The sequence below is a fragment of the Peromyscus maniculatus genome, chromosome 15 (assembly GCF_049852395.1).
Source record: "Peromyscus maniculatus bairdii isolate BWxNUB_F1_BW_parent chromosome 15, HU_Pman_BW_mat_3.1, whole genome shotgun sequence".
In the NCBI taxonomy this organism is placed as follows: domain Eukaryota; kingdom Metazoa; phylum Chordata; class Mammalia; order Rodentia; family Cricetidae; genus Peromyscus; species Peromyscus maniculatus.
The window spans coordinates 60516538-60529010 of NC_134866.1; the positions used below are offsets into that span (position 1 = coordinate 60516538).

The window sequence follows — 12473 nt, forward strand, 5'->3', positions numbered from 1 at the left end:
TTTCTAGGAGTAAGACAAGCGTAGGACATTTAGCCTGGGCCTGTGAAGTCATGTTCAAGAACATGCTACCAATGTAAGTAAGCTGGCTTGGAAAGAAGCAACAGAGAAACACTGAAGTAAAGGTCATCACATGCAAACATAGATAAATATATGTACATTCCCAGAACTTCTGGTGTTAAACAATAAGACATACACTAGAGGGAAAAGATATGGAGAACTGTGCCTGTTTTTATGACTTGTTGATATCTGTGGGGTTTTTTTCCTTGGGCCTCAAAACAATTTCCAACATTGCCAACAGCATTCAGTACATTCAGAACAGGATCGCTTCAGCCGGAACTGACTGAAGGCCACGCTTGGGACAGCACCTGGGATGGCTGTCCCGCAGACAAGGGACTAAGCCAGGTTCTTTGAGTGGAGAGCCGAGCAGGGCCATTTTAAGTAACATGGCTTATGTAAGCGTGATCTAACGCTCCCCCTGGAAGTGGGTCAGATTGGAGCTGGGAGAACCAGGGCCCTATGACCCCAGTGACACCTCACGGTAGCTTCCCTTCACATCTCTGAGAAGGCGGCCCTACGACAAGACAACCTCAGGATTCAGTTCAGTCTGCTGCGTTCCCCACCCTCTTCTTGTTTCCAAATGGTTGCCCCCCCAACACCTTTTTCATTTCAATATGCTAAAGTAAACGTGACACAGCGTTTGACAGAGTATGATAACTTCACCGTTGGGAATAGGGAAAAAAAGGATGGGATAAAGAAAAAGGTCCTTTCGCCTCTCACAGCTGTGATTCAGTTCTGACTCAAAAGGAAGTGTGCCACCTACTGAATCACAGAAACCACTTCCTGTGGCTGTTTGGTTTATTCTGGAGGCACCAGGCCAGAGCCTGCCCTGCCCTGACCCTTGCCTAGCTCTCCAGAGCCAAGGCGTTCACAGCTTGAGGTGGTTTGGCCTGGGACTCTTGAGAACATTGCATATTAAATTACAAGTGTTTCGTTTCCTAGCAAGAAGTCTTTAGCAACATAAAAAGGAGCGTGTGTTATTTGCAAACCGTCTGAACCATTACTCAACCTGAATATCCCTAACTTTTTGCAAGGTATGTGTTCTGGGTGACCACTCTCCCGAGAGCTGATTGCATACTGGCTCAGTTTTCCCTGCCGGCAGCTTGGGCGGTCTGCAGGGCGGCACTATCTCATGAGGCTCCTCGGGAACCCTTTAATCAGTGAAGCAACCCTGGATTTGTTCTCATTTGTTCCTAAACTTTGAGCAAGTGCTCCAAAGTTGCCTTGTGAAAAGGACCGCACAACGCACAGAGGTCGGATTCCACAATGTCATCTTCAAATAGACTGAAGTTTTTCTTTTGTTTTGCTTATTATTATTATTATTATTATTATTATTATTATTATTATTATTTTTAATCTTAGGTGGGTCTGGAGATTCCACCGTGCCTCAGCGTGTACTTGGTCTTTCAAGCAGTAAAGTTCCAGAAAGGCAGTTCTGCGTGTAGGTCAATACTGCAAGTCCTGAGGATCGCTTCTGAAGGTGAAAAGGCTCCGCTCCTCAGGATGCATCCGAATCCCTAATGGCAGAGAACCATCACTCGTGGGCCCACTGACGAGTAAAAGAATGACTGGGGGTCCTGATGCAGTGAGTAATTGGCCCATGTCAGCCAGTAGCTGTGAGGTTTCGGTAAAACACATCCAGGTGGTACTTGGCACCCTGTCATGTGCGAGGGGCCGCGTCTTCTGTGTCTACTCTGATTATCATTGCCCATTCCCCATCTTCTCCTGTGACTTGGGCTGTACCTGATAAGGCCAGCCATTTCCTCAGGGTATGACTGATAACCTTCTGTTTAATGATGGACTTCTCTGACCACACTGTCTCATCCTGTGTAAACTCAGACCTTTCTGTGGAAAAACCATAAAAATCATTAAAATGACCATAAGCTGAAATGTCCTGTCTAAAAGATACTAAGTCAAATACAAAGTGCTTAACAATTAAATATGTGTGAGCAATATTTTTCCAAGCATGAAATTATAATATTCAACATCCTCAAAAGTATATATGACCTCCATCAGCTCAGTCTTTCTTTTGTCCCAAGGTCACTGTTCACACACCTGACATGAAGGAGAGAACCTACCCCTCTCTTCTCAGGCCAGTTTAACACCCAGTACACTCTGGCTCTCCTCACCTGCCATCTGACGCAACAGAGAACACAGACCACATTGTGCTTTCAAAATCGAGACGTTCTAAACACTGTTTATTAAGGATTCGTGGCAACCACACAAGAGGATAAATGGGTTTGCCATAATCTTAGAAGCCTGATGATATTGAAAGCTTCATCTGCATGTGGAATTTTGTTAGTTTTTGTTTTCATCAATCATCCTAAGTACCTGTATCTAGTTTGTGACACCTGACCTATAGGAAATGCTAATAGTTATTTTATTAATAAACCTCAGAATTAACTCTCCAGATAACAAAAAAAAACTGTTAGATTATTCTGTTTTCTATATTTTTGTTTTAAACATTTCTTATGAAGTAGTCACACACATATCATCCAGAAAGAACACAATTTTCTGTCATTAACCTTTTTGACAAGGCCTCATGTAGTCCAGGCTGGCCTCAAACTCACGGCATAGCTGGAGCTAGCCACTGAGATCACATGTCTGTGGCAGTGCACCTGGTTTAATGTGGTACCCAGGATGGGACCCAGGGCTTCCTCCCTGCCAGACACACACTCCACCTACTGAACTACATCCCTCCTAATGTTTCATTTTGTTGCTTTTTGTTGAATGTCACAGAGAATTATAGTGAACTCTTGACCAGCCTATTTTTTCCATTGGAATATTGGCTCGGATAAGAAATAACATCAAGGAAAAATTGCTCTTTGGCAGGAAAAATGTCCTCTCTAAATTCTTGTGTGTTTTGTTTTGATTTTTCCTTAGTGACTGGAGGCCAGTTTCAATCCATGCCGGCACAGATTCCAAATTTTCAATCTGGTCTTCCTGAATAGTGAGTGAGTGCCAGAAATAAGATAATGAGAGAAATCACCACCAACACGTTTGCACACACACACACGCATGCACACACACACAGATACACACACACACATACACAGAGATACAGACATAGAGAGAAACACACATACACATACAGACATGTAGAAACACACATGTACATACATACACAGAGATACACACATAGAGAAACATACACAGAAACACACAGACACACAGAGATAGATACACATGCAGAAACACCCAGACACACAGAAACACATAAACAGAGAAACACATTCTTTACACCCCTGGATGCTCTTCATGTGCTCTTCTCTGAAGTGATGGTCGGTGTACCCCAGACCCTAACAAAAACACTGTCCTGTAACTGTTCATTGAAGACGACCAGCACCTGTTTTGCGTACTTTTCCTTTTGAGTCAGGGTTACACCCTCAAGTCCAGGCTAGTCCCTACATAACACAGGCTGGCCTCAAACTCACAGCAATCCTCCTGTGTCATTTTCCTGAACGTTAGGATTACAGGCATGAGCTACTAAGCACTACTCTCTATTTTCCTTAACATTTTGAAAATTCCAATGTTTGGGGTAAAACAATGATTATAATTGTTAAAGAAACAATTATTTCTGTATTGACCTAGAGAATAAAAAAGGAAAAAATATTTTTTGGCAATCTGAAGAGAATCACATGTTTAGTGCAGAGGTGTCAGTTCTCTGAAAGATGCAGAGTGTGGCAGTGCCCTGAAGGATGCAGTGGTGGCAGTGCCCTGGAGGATGCAGTGGTGGCAGTTCCCTGAAGGATGCAGTGGTGGCAGTTCCCTGAAGGATGTAGTGGTGGCAGTTCCCTGAAGGATGCAGAGGTGGCAGTGCCCTGGAGGATGCAGTGGTGGCAGTGCCCTGGAGGATGCAGTGGTGGCAGTTCCCTGAAGGATGCAGTGGTGGCAGTTCCCTGAAGGATGTAGTGGTGGCAGTTCCCTGAAGGATGCAGAGGTGGCAGTGCCCTGGAGGATGCAGTGGTGGCAGTGCCCTGGAGGATGCAGTGGTGGCAGTTCCCTGAAGGATGCAGTGGTGGCAGTTCCCTGAAGGATGCAGTGGTGGCAGTTCCCTGAAGGATGCAGAGGTGGCAGTGCCCTGAAGGATGCAGAGGTGGCAGTGCCCTGAAGGATGCAGAGTGTAGCAGTGCCCTGAAGGATGCAGAGGTGGCAGTGCCCTGAAGGATGCAGAGTGTAGCAATGCCCTGAAGGAAAGGATGTTCTGCTGGACAGCTGAAAGAAGAGACATTCATATCAAGGAACGAGCATCACGGTTGGGTGAAGCCCAGCTCTGCTGTGAGGCTTGGGGAAGTCCCCTCATCTGAGATCTGTTTCTTCAGCTATCGACTAGAGATGTCAACACCTGCTGAATGCTTGTCACTGTCCTTCCTAAAGGTTATCCTACTCTGTTCTCCATGATTCCATAGATCCCAAGACTGTGACAGCCAAGTCCCCCTCCTTAACAGTGCTACTCGCCTCCTGTGGTTTCTCACCTGCGTGGGGGAAGGGTACTTTCAAAGACACATTCAGTCAGACACTAACTGGCACTCAAGGTCGTTTGTGTTCTTGGTAAAGAAGGGATAATGTCTGAGGAGACTGTGATCTAATCACTAATCGAATGTTTGTTGTGTGGGCCTAGTAACTTTTCTGATATTAGTTGACATTTGAATTAGATTCAAAACCCTGTATGAGTGTGTGTGTGTGTGTGTGTGTGTGTGTGTGTGTGTGTGTGTGTGTGTGTGTTCTGGCTAGGACCTGGGGCTCCATGGTCATGCTAGGCAGTCCCCCAGGATGCCCCTGTCCCTGGGGAAATGTGTAGCCGCCTGGCTCTGGGCAAAAGTGTAGCCCTTCCTGTGGGGGTTGAAACTCAGCCTGAGGTCCTCATGCTTGTCCCACACTTGCTTTACTACCTGGGCCTCTTTTGTTTTGTTTTGTTTTGTTTTGTTTTGTTTTGTTTTGTTTTGTTTTGTTTTGTTTTGTTTTGTTTGCTTGTCTTTTTGAGACCTGGCTTTGCTATGTAACTGGCCTTGAACTCATGGACATCCTCTGGCATCAACCTCCCAAGTCCTTGGATTAAAGGTGTGAGCTGCCATGCTCAGCTACAGTAGGCCATTAATTGTCCCATGTAGCTGGGAGTCTGGAGAAATGGCAGACCAGTGACACCACAGTGTCCCAAGGTTCCCAGGATTCTTCACTGTCTTGAAACTCAGGGTTGGAGTCTTCGTAATGCTAACCCCTCTGTAGTGTGGCTGCCAGCAGGGCACTGCTTCCTTGTCAATATAGTCAATGCAGTAGCCACCCCTCTGCAAACAGTGGAAAAAAATCTCCTTTTCCTTAGCCTCACTTTGGTCAGTTGCTTAAGTCCACAAGAGGAGTCATGGAGTGGGCGGGGCGTTCTGAGCCTCGAGGATTAGCATTGTCACCAATAATCCGGATGATTTAGAGTTTACTTCAGAGGCTGGACAATTCTGGAACCACACTGCCAGCTACGCAGGGACAAGGAACAGGCTGAAATTTGGGAAGGCCAACTGCAATGTACTCTGCAGGATACAGATTCTGTAACTGAGCTATATGAGGGGGTGGGAGAATGTTTGGTTGACCAAGATCACAAGTGAACCTAGCCATCCTCTCATCTCAAGGTTCACTGTCTCCTGTGTGCTCGCGGGAGCTGACAAGGCCGCGAGGAGAAACTATACTGAGAGAGCCCGTGACACTGGCTGTCAGGCAGAAAGTTCCTTTCATTCCTTTCAACTTTTAGTGGCCCCCTCCTGCTGAAGGAGCAGATTTTGAAGTGGAAATCATGAAGGTTTTTTCTCCAAAACCCACTGCCCAAGTTTCTTCTTGTTAGAAAAGCAGAATTCCAGCCGGGAGGTGGTGGCGCACGCCTTTAATCCCAGCACTTGGGAAGCAGAGCCAGGCAGATTCTGTGAGTTTGAGGCCAGCCCGGTCTACAGATTGAGTTCCAGGAAAGGTGCAAAGCCACACAGAGAAACCCTGTCTCAAAAAAACAAACAAACAAACAAAAAAAAAAAAAAAAAAAAGGGAAGGAAGGAAGAAAGGAAGAAAGAAAGAAAAAGAAAAACAGAATTCCATTAGAAACAGTGCCTTATGCCTGTAAGCCTAGTGTTTATGGGGCTGAGACATAGGGATCCTGGATAAGTTCAAGGCCAGTTTCACCTCTGAACTGAGTTCCAGGATAGCCTGGGCTATGGCTGGAGACCCTGCCCAACGAAATAAAGCAGAACACAAACCCTTGCTTCCAGCCTAGTCCTCTGGAAGTGAATAAGAACAGAGACAAGAGCAATCTAGAGTTTAGCAACCACCAGTCCAGCACATAGATGACAAAGAGACTTTCATTTGTTGGTGTTGATGCAGAAACGGGCTTCTTGGCTTCTGTCTCCAGGAGTTCACATCCAGGAAAATGGCAGGCAGGAAGACAAAGTTTTGTTTGTTTGTTTTTGTTTGTTTGTTTTAACACAGAACTGTACCAAAGGATACATGCTCTAATACAATACAGCCTAACCCTAACAGTTCTTTGAAAATTTACAAGGGTTTGAATTTATTTGGAACCAGACTAATCCGAAGGTGCTTTGTAGATTAGATAAGAAATGGAACAGGGAATCATTCGAGACCGTGAAATGGCACCGGCTAGTGCCTACTGCAATGTTCTGCAGAGAAAGTGACCTTGAGATATATCTTTAATAATTTAAAGATAAAATATCATTTGGAAACAAAAACACGTCAGAAGATGCTAGAACATAAAGACTTCATTTCTGATGCTGTGCTTACCAGCTGGCCCTCAATACCCCCCACTCCCCTCCCTTCTCCCTCCTCTTCTCCACCCCCCACTCCCTTCCTCTTCTTCCTCTTTCTCTTGTTCCTCTTTCCACTTACCTTGCCCCTCCCCCCTTTTCTTCACTTAAAAAAGAGAAAGAAAAAGAAAAAAACTTGGGCACAATGGCTGCTTCTGTACCATGGTAAATAAGAAGAAGCCAGGGCAAGTGTAGATTCCACAGAGGAGTGTGACACACCCTGGTTAAGAAACACTGGAGTAAATAAACCTATGGTCTGAAACTTCAGGCTAAAGAATGTTTGCTAACATATTGAAGAAACATGTACATCTTACTAAAATCTATAAATCTATTTCTGCTTTTCTTTTCTTGCTCAGCATCTCCAAACATACTGAGTACCTATTAGTCACAGGAAAACATCTGTAAGATGTAGCAACTGGTGTCACCTTCCCTGTGTGGATCACAAGGTCCTTGGCAATCACTTCCATACCAGACCAGTGAGTATTGTTTTTCTTCTTTCCAGATGGATAAACAGAAGCGAACTGGAGATAAAGGCCAGCTTCAGGACCACACATCTCAGTCACCCAGTGAGAAACAAAGACCGCCAGTCTTCCTGCCCTTCAACAATAAAGAGCTATGAAGCTCTTGCTGTCAACAAGAGTTCTGGAAAGATCACCCTGGCTGGAAGGCACAATTGGTCCACCCTCTGCACCACACACTCTGCTTCCAAACTAAACCAAACCAAGACATCAAGAAATGTATCTGTACTGAATATGTGCAGACATTCACCCTCATTATTATGCTCCAAACAATATGCTGTAATAACTGTTTCACAGTATCAGCCCTTACAGTTAACCAGGAACATATGTGCATACACTACATGTAAATACCATGGTATGTACACAAAGGTCCTGAGCTTCTTTTGATCTGGGCATCAGATAGATATCTGTGGATAGGTAGCATATGTCTGTACTTACAGAACCTGAGAGGTGTCAGGAGGATCAGGAGTTCAAGGTCATCCTCATCTATACCTCAGGTTCAACGCTGGCCTGGACTACACCAGACCTTGTCTCATAAAACAAAACAAGTCAAAATCAGTCTGAAACTGAGGGGCTCACCCTACTAGCTCTAAGCAAAGGAGAGAGGGGAAAAGCAATGTTTTGGGAAAGCAAGGTCTAAAAGAAAATAAATCAAATCCAGCTAGTTATCAAGGAATATTTTTGCACAGCAAAACAAAAGCCAAATTGTTTTTCCTTAAGTAGCAATTCTTATCTCTTTATTGCCATTCATTCAATAAACAGTTATTGACTGATTGCCTTCAATGTACCAAAGATCACTGTACTAGAAGTAGAAACAGAATAATTAAAGCTAGAAATGTTTATAATAATAGCTAGCTTAACAGATACTGATCATTATTGGTGAGGGTGGTAAAACATCAAAACCTGGTGGGAACTAGCTTTTTCTTTGGGGCCACATCCATTATTACCACACAAATAATCTGTTTGGGGGCGCTTTGGCCTCCCCTTCTGCCTGGTGATGCTTCCACCAATGAGAACAGCTTTAAACTCACTTTTCTTGTAAAAGCTGCTGGGGGTGACAGCATTGTGCTTTTTGTTTGATTATTTGTTTTGTTTTGTTTTGTTTTTCCAGACAGAGCTTCTCTGTGTAGCCTTGCCTGTCCGGACTCTGTAGACCAGGCTGGCCTCAAACTCAGTGATCCATCTGCATCTGCCTCCCAATGCTGTGATTTAAGGCGTGCACTGCCACCACCCTGCTTTTTTGCAGTAATCTTTAAACAGTACTTTTTCCACTGCTCACTGACATTCTAGAAAGATGTGCACAATCAAAGACATGCTATCTTCATATTGTTTTAATGACAGCAGAAGTGGTCAGTTCTCCCTCTGCATTCTGTTTAGGGTGGAGTGAGATGAGCACACTGAGGTTCAGCTCCATCCTGTAGCTTGTGGGGAGGCAGTGCTTTTTAAAGGCCTCCAGTGTTAACGTCAGTTCACGCTGGTGATGTGCTCAGATGTGAGGAAATCTTCCGGGCCAACAGCGGGAGGGAAGTGTTGAGGCCGGGTGGGGTGATGCAATATTTCTTAGTGTCGGTGAGGTTTTGCAATTTGTTTTTCAGTCTACTTGGACATCCAAAAAGGAAGACTCTCGTGTGTCAACAAGCACATGAAGTGAAGCCTGAAATCCTAGGAACAGAGATGCAGAGTTTAAATGTGAGTCCACAGTCTCATTCATTTCCCTTGATGAGAAGTTGGCTGGAATCAACATTCACTCTTGAGAAATGCAAATTCTTCTCTGACAGGTTTACTAGCTTGCTTCATCCAAACAGTTAAGCATAAATGAAGTCTAATCTAATAAGCAAACTTTGAGTTTTCTCCCCAGTCGAATTGGGAACAAGTGAAGGGAAGTTCAAATGGCCTCGTCAGGGTTTGTCCTTTATGTGGTCAGTGCATGCAGGGACATGGCCAGCCTGAGAGCAAGAAGCTGCGGCACACTTCCGGAGCTGAAGCAGGAACTGCTCAGATTGGAGAGCTGGAGAAGCAAGGTCACTCACCTCCTGTGCTGCCAATCATAACTTAAACTTGTACTCTTCTGTTGTGAAATGGTCCATAGGAGAAAAACAAAAAAAAAAACAAAACAAAACCAAACAGATTCCCATCTCTTTATTTTCTCTCAGCCACCTATGAACACCTCCCCGGGTACTTATCAGTTATTCCACTCCTTATTTACAGATGTCTGTTCCCACCTCTTGTCTGCACCCCTGGAAGAGTGTTGACATTTCATCTACACTAGGAAAGTTAGAAGAAGACAAAGTTCTACAATGGCATTGAGAATTGGAGCAATGGGGTCAGCACTGGCCTCAGTGGGGCAAGGGGCTTGCCTTCAAGCCTGACGATCACTTTAGTTACCACATCCTCCATGGTGCAAGGAGAGGAGAACTGTCTCCTGCAAACTGTGCTCTGACCTCAGACACATTTTGATATGTGCATGCCAAATATGCAAATGTCAAACAAGTTTTTATTTTTTAATCGTGTGTGTGTGTGTGTGTGTGTGTGTGTGTGTGTGTGTGTGTGTTGGAGGATATGCCATACACTGCAGGTTTTCTCAGAGGCCGGAAGGATCAGATTTTTTTTGCAGCTGGAGTTACAGGTGGCTGTGAGCTGCCTGGATGGTTGCTGGGAACGGCACTTAGTTCTGTGTAAGAGGAATACATGCTCTTACCCTCCGAGCCATCTGTCCAGCTTCCTGTGTGTTTGTTGGTTTGTTTGCTTTTTAAAGTTTTTAATGCGTAAAGAATGTGGACAATAAAACACAATTGTCTGGAAACATCAGCTTTAGAGGTAAGTCATTTCAACAGACTTCATACTTGGTTTGAAATTTGTCTCTTTGGCTGCCAGGTTGGTGACAAACATCTATAATCTCAGCCCTTGAGAGGCTGAGGCAGGAGGTGTCTGAATCTGAAACCAACCTGGGCTACAGAGGGAGACCCTGTGGAGAAAAAGAAGAAAGAACTTGTCTTTGTTGCATTTATTGGATAGACTTTAGAGGGTGTCTTGGTTGGGGTTTCTATTGCTGTGAAGAGACACCATGACCACGGCAACTCTTACAGGGAAAATATATAACTGGGTTTGCTTACAGTTTCAGAGGTTTAGTGCATTTCATCATGGTAGGACATGGCAGCATGCATGTAGACTTGGTGCTGGAGAAGGAGCTGAGAGTTCTACATCTTGATCCTCAGGCAACAGGAAGTGAACTGTGACACTGGGTGCAGCTTGAACACAGCAGACCTCAAAACCCACTCCCACAGTGACGCACTTCCTCCAACAAGGCCACATCTACTCCAACAAAGCAACACCTCCTAATAGTGCCATTCCCTGTGAGGGAATCACAGAGGGTTATTTTTTTTTTCGACTCCTGAGTTTTTAGTCTTACCTTATTGCTACTTTTTGGGAGCAAGGCTTTGAACTCCTATTCCTTCCTCTGCCTGAGTGATGGAACTATATATAGATGGGGAAGTGCCATTCCATCCCTGGGAGACATTGTTTATGAGCTTGCTGGTGACTGCTAAAGATTGTACCTAGGGCCTGTGCATTATAGGTAAGTCCATCCTCGTGAATTTAAAAAGAAGACTAAAAGAGATGTGTGTATCTACTTATCCATGTATTAATTTGTTTGTATTTTTCATTTTTTCCTATTTCTTGTGTGTTATGGTTCATGTGTAAGGGTGCACTCATGAATGTAAGAGGACAAATTTGGCTTTTGGTACTCTTTCCACTATGAGTTTGGGTGATCAAACTCAATGCTTACTCAGGCAGCACTAAACCATCTCACTGTCTCTGTTTACTTACGTTTGTATGTGTACACGTGGGGGTATGTGTGTGCATGTGTGCGTGTGTGTGCGCGTGTGTGGAGGCCAGAGGTGAATATCACTTCCTTGGTCAACCTTCACATTATACATAAAGAGAAAGTCTCCCACTTGAGCCCAGATTTAGCTAGTCTAACCTGCCAGCTTGCTCTGGGGATCCCGACTGCTTCCTAAGCACTGAAATGACAAGCAATAGGCTTCCACTCCTCCCCGACAGTTACATGGATTCAGGGGACCCAGCTGCAGTCCTCAAGTCACTTTGCTTGAGACACAGCTTATGCAACCCAGGTTACCCTACACCCCGTTATGCAGCTGAGGTGATCTGGAACTTCTGATCCTCCAGCTTTTGCCTTCCAACTGTTAGGATTGCAGGCCAACACCACAACACCCAGTTTTGGGAGGTGCTAGGAGTGGAGCCCAGGTCTTTGCGCATGCTAGGCGAGAGCTCTCAGAACGGAGACTCATCATTGTGTTTCTAGCAGTAAATTTGCCAGCTAAATGTAAAGTCACAATAACAGATGATATGGAAATAAAATGCAAATTTAGGATGTTATTGTCAGTTCCTGAAGCAAGCCGTTGAGATAATCTACATCCTGTGGGGTCTTTCACTATGTATTTTGTCAATATCCTTAGATTTACTATGTGCTTTCCTGTACTACATCGTGTTAATGGGAACTATAAACATGTTTATTTACTTTCAGTCGCAGCCCATTCTGTACAGATTAAGAATAACTCACATCATTTTAAAGCCAATGCACATGACAGTTCTATGCAGAGAAAGAACATGATGATACTGGAACTGTGATAATGACACAATGAATCGCATGTCAGTAGCAACTTCCGTGAAGATTTAAGCTTGGTAGAGTTTGGAATTAAGAATAAAACTCCTCCTCTAAATCTCCTCTAGTTTTTTTTCTCCTGAAGGCCATTTTTTTTTTTTTTTTTTTTTTTTTTTTTTTTTTGGTTTTTCGAGACAGGGTTTCTCTGTGTAGCTTTGCGCCTTTCCTGGGACTCACTTGGTAGTCCAGGCTGGCCTCGAACTCACAGAGATCCACCTGGCTCTGCCTCCCGAGTGCTGGGATTAAAGGCGTGCGCCACCACCGCCCGGCTTTGAAGGCCATTTTTTAAAAGTGAATATTACATCTCTTTCCTACGTTTCATCTATATCATACTAGTCTAAAGGTATAATATATTTTGCAAAGTATAAAAACTCATTACCATGTAAAAATGTAGGCAAAGGAAGAAATCTGTTGGGATGAATG

At 44.3% G+C, this 12473-nt stretch overlaps 2 long non-coding RNA genes across 2 annotated transcripts; both read left to right on the forward strand.

Moving 5' to 3' along the window:
• The first annotated feature begins 965 nt into the window (after window positions 1-965).
• LOC143268689 (uncharacterized) lies at window positions 966-1947 on the forward strand. The gene is made up of 2 exons (XR_013044787.1): window positions 966-1091; window positions 1420-1947. It is a non-coding gene; the product is annotated as an uncharacterized LOC143268689 (long non-coding RNA).
• Window positions 1948-6184: 4237 nt separating this feature from the next.
• On the forward strand, window positions 6185-12139 carry LOC143268690 (uncharacterized). Its single transcript, XR_013044788.1, has 3 exons — window positions 6185-7724; window positions 8965-9058; window positions 9578-12139. It is a non-coding gene; the product is annotated as an uncharacterized LOC143268690 (long non-coding RNA).
• Window positions 12140-12473: the final 334 nt, after the last annotated feature.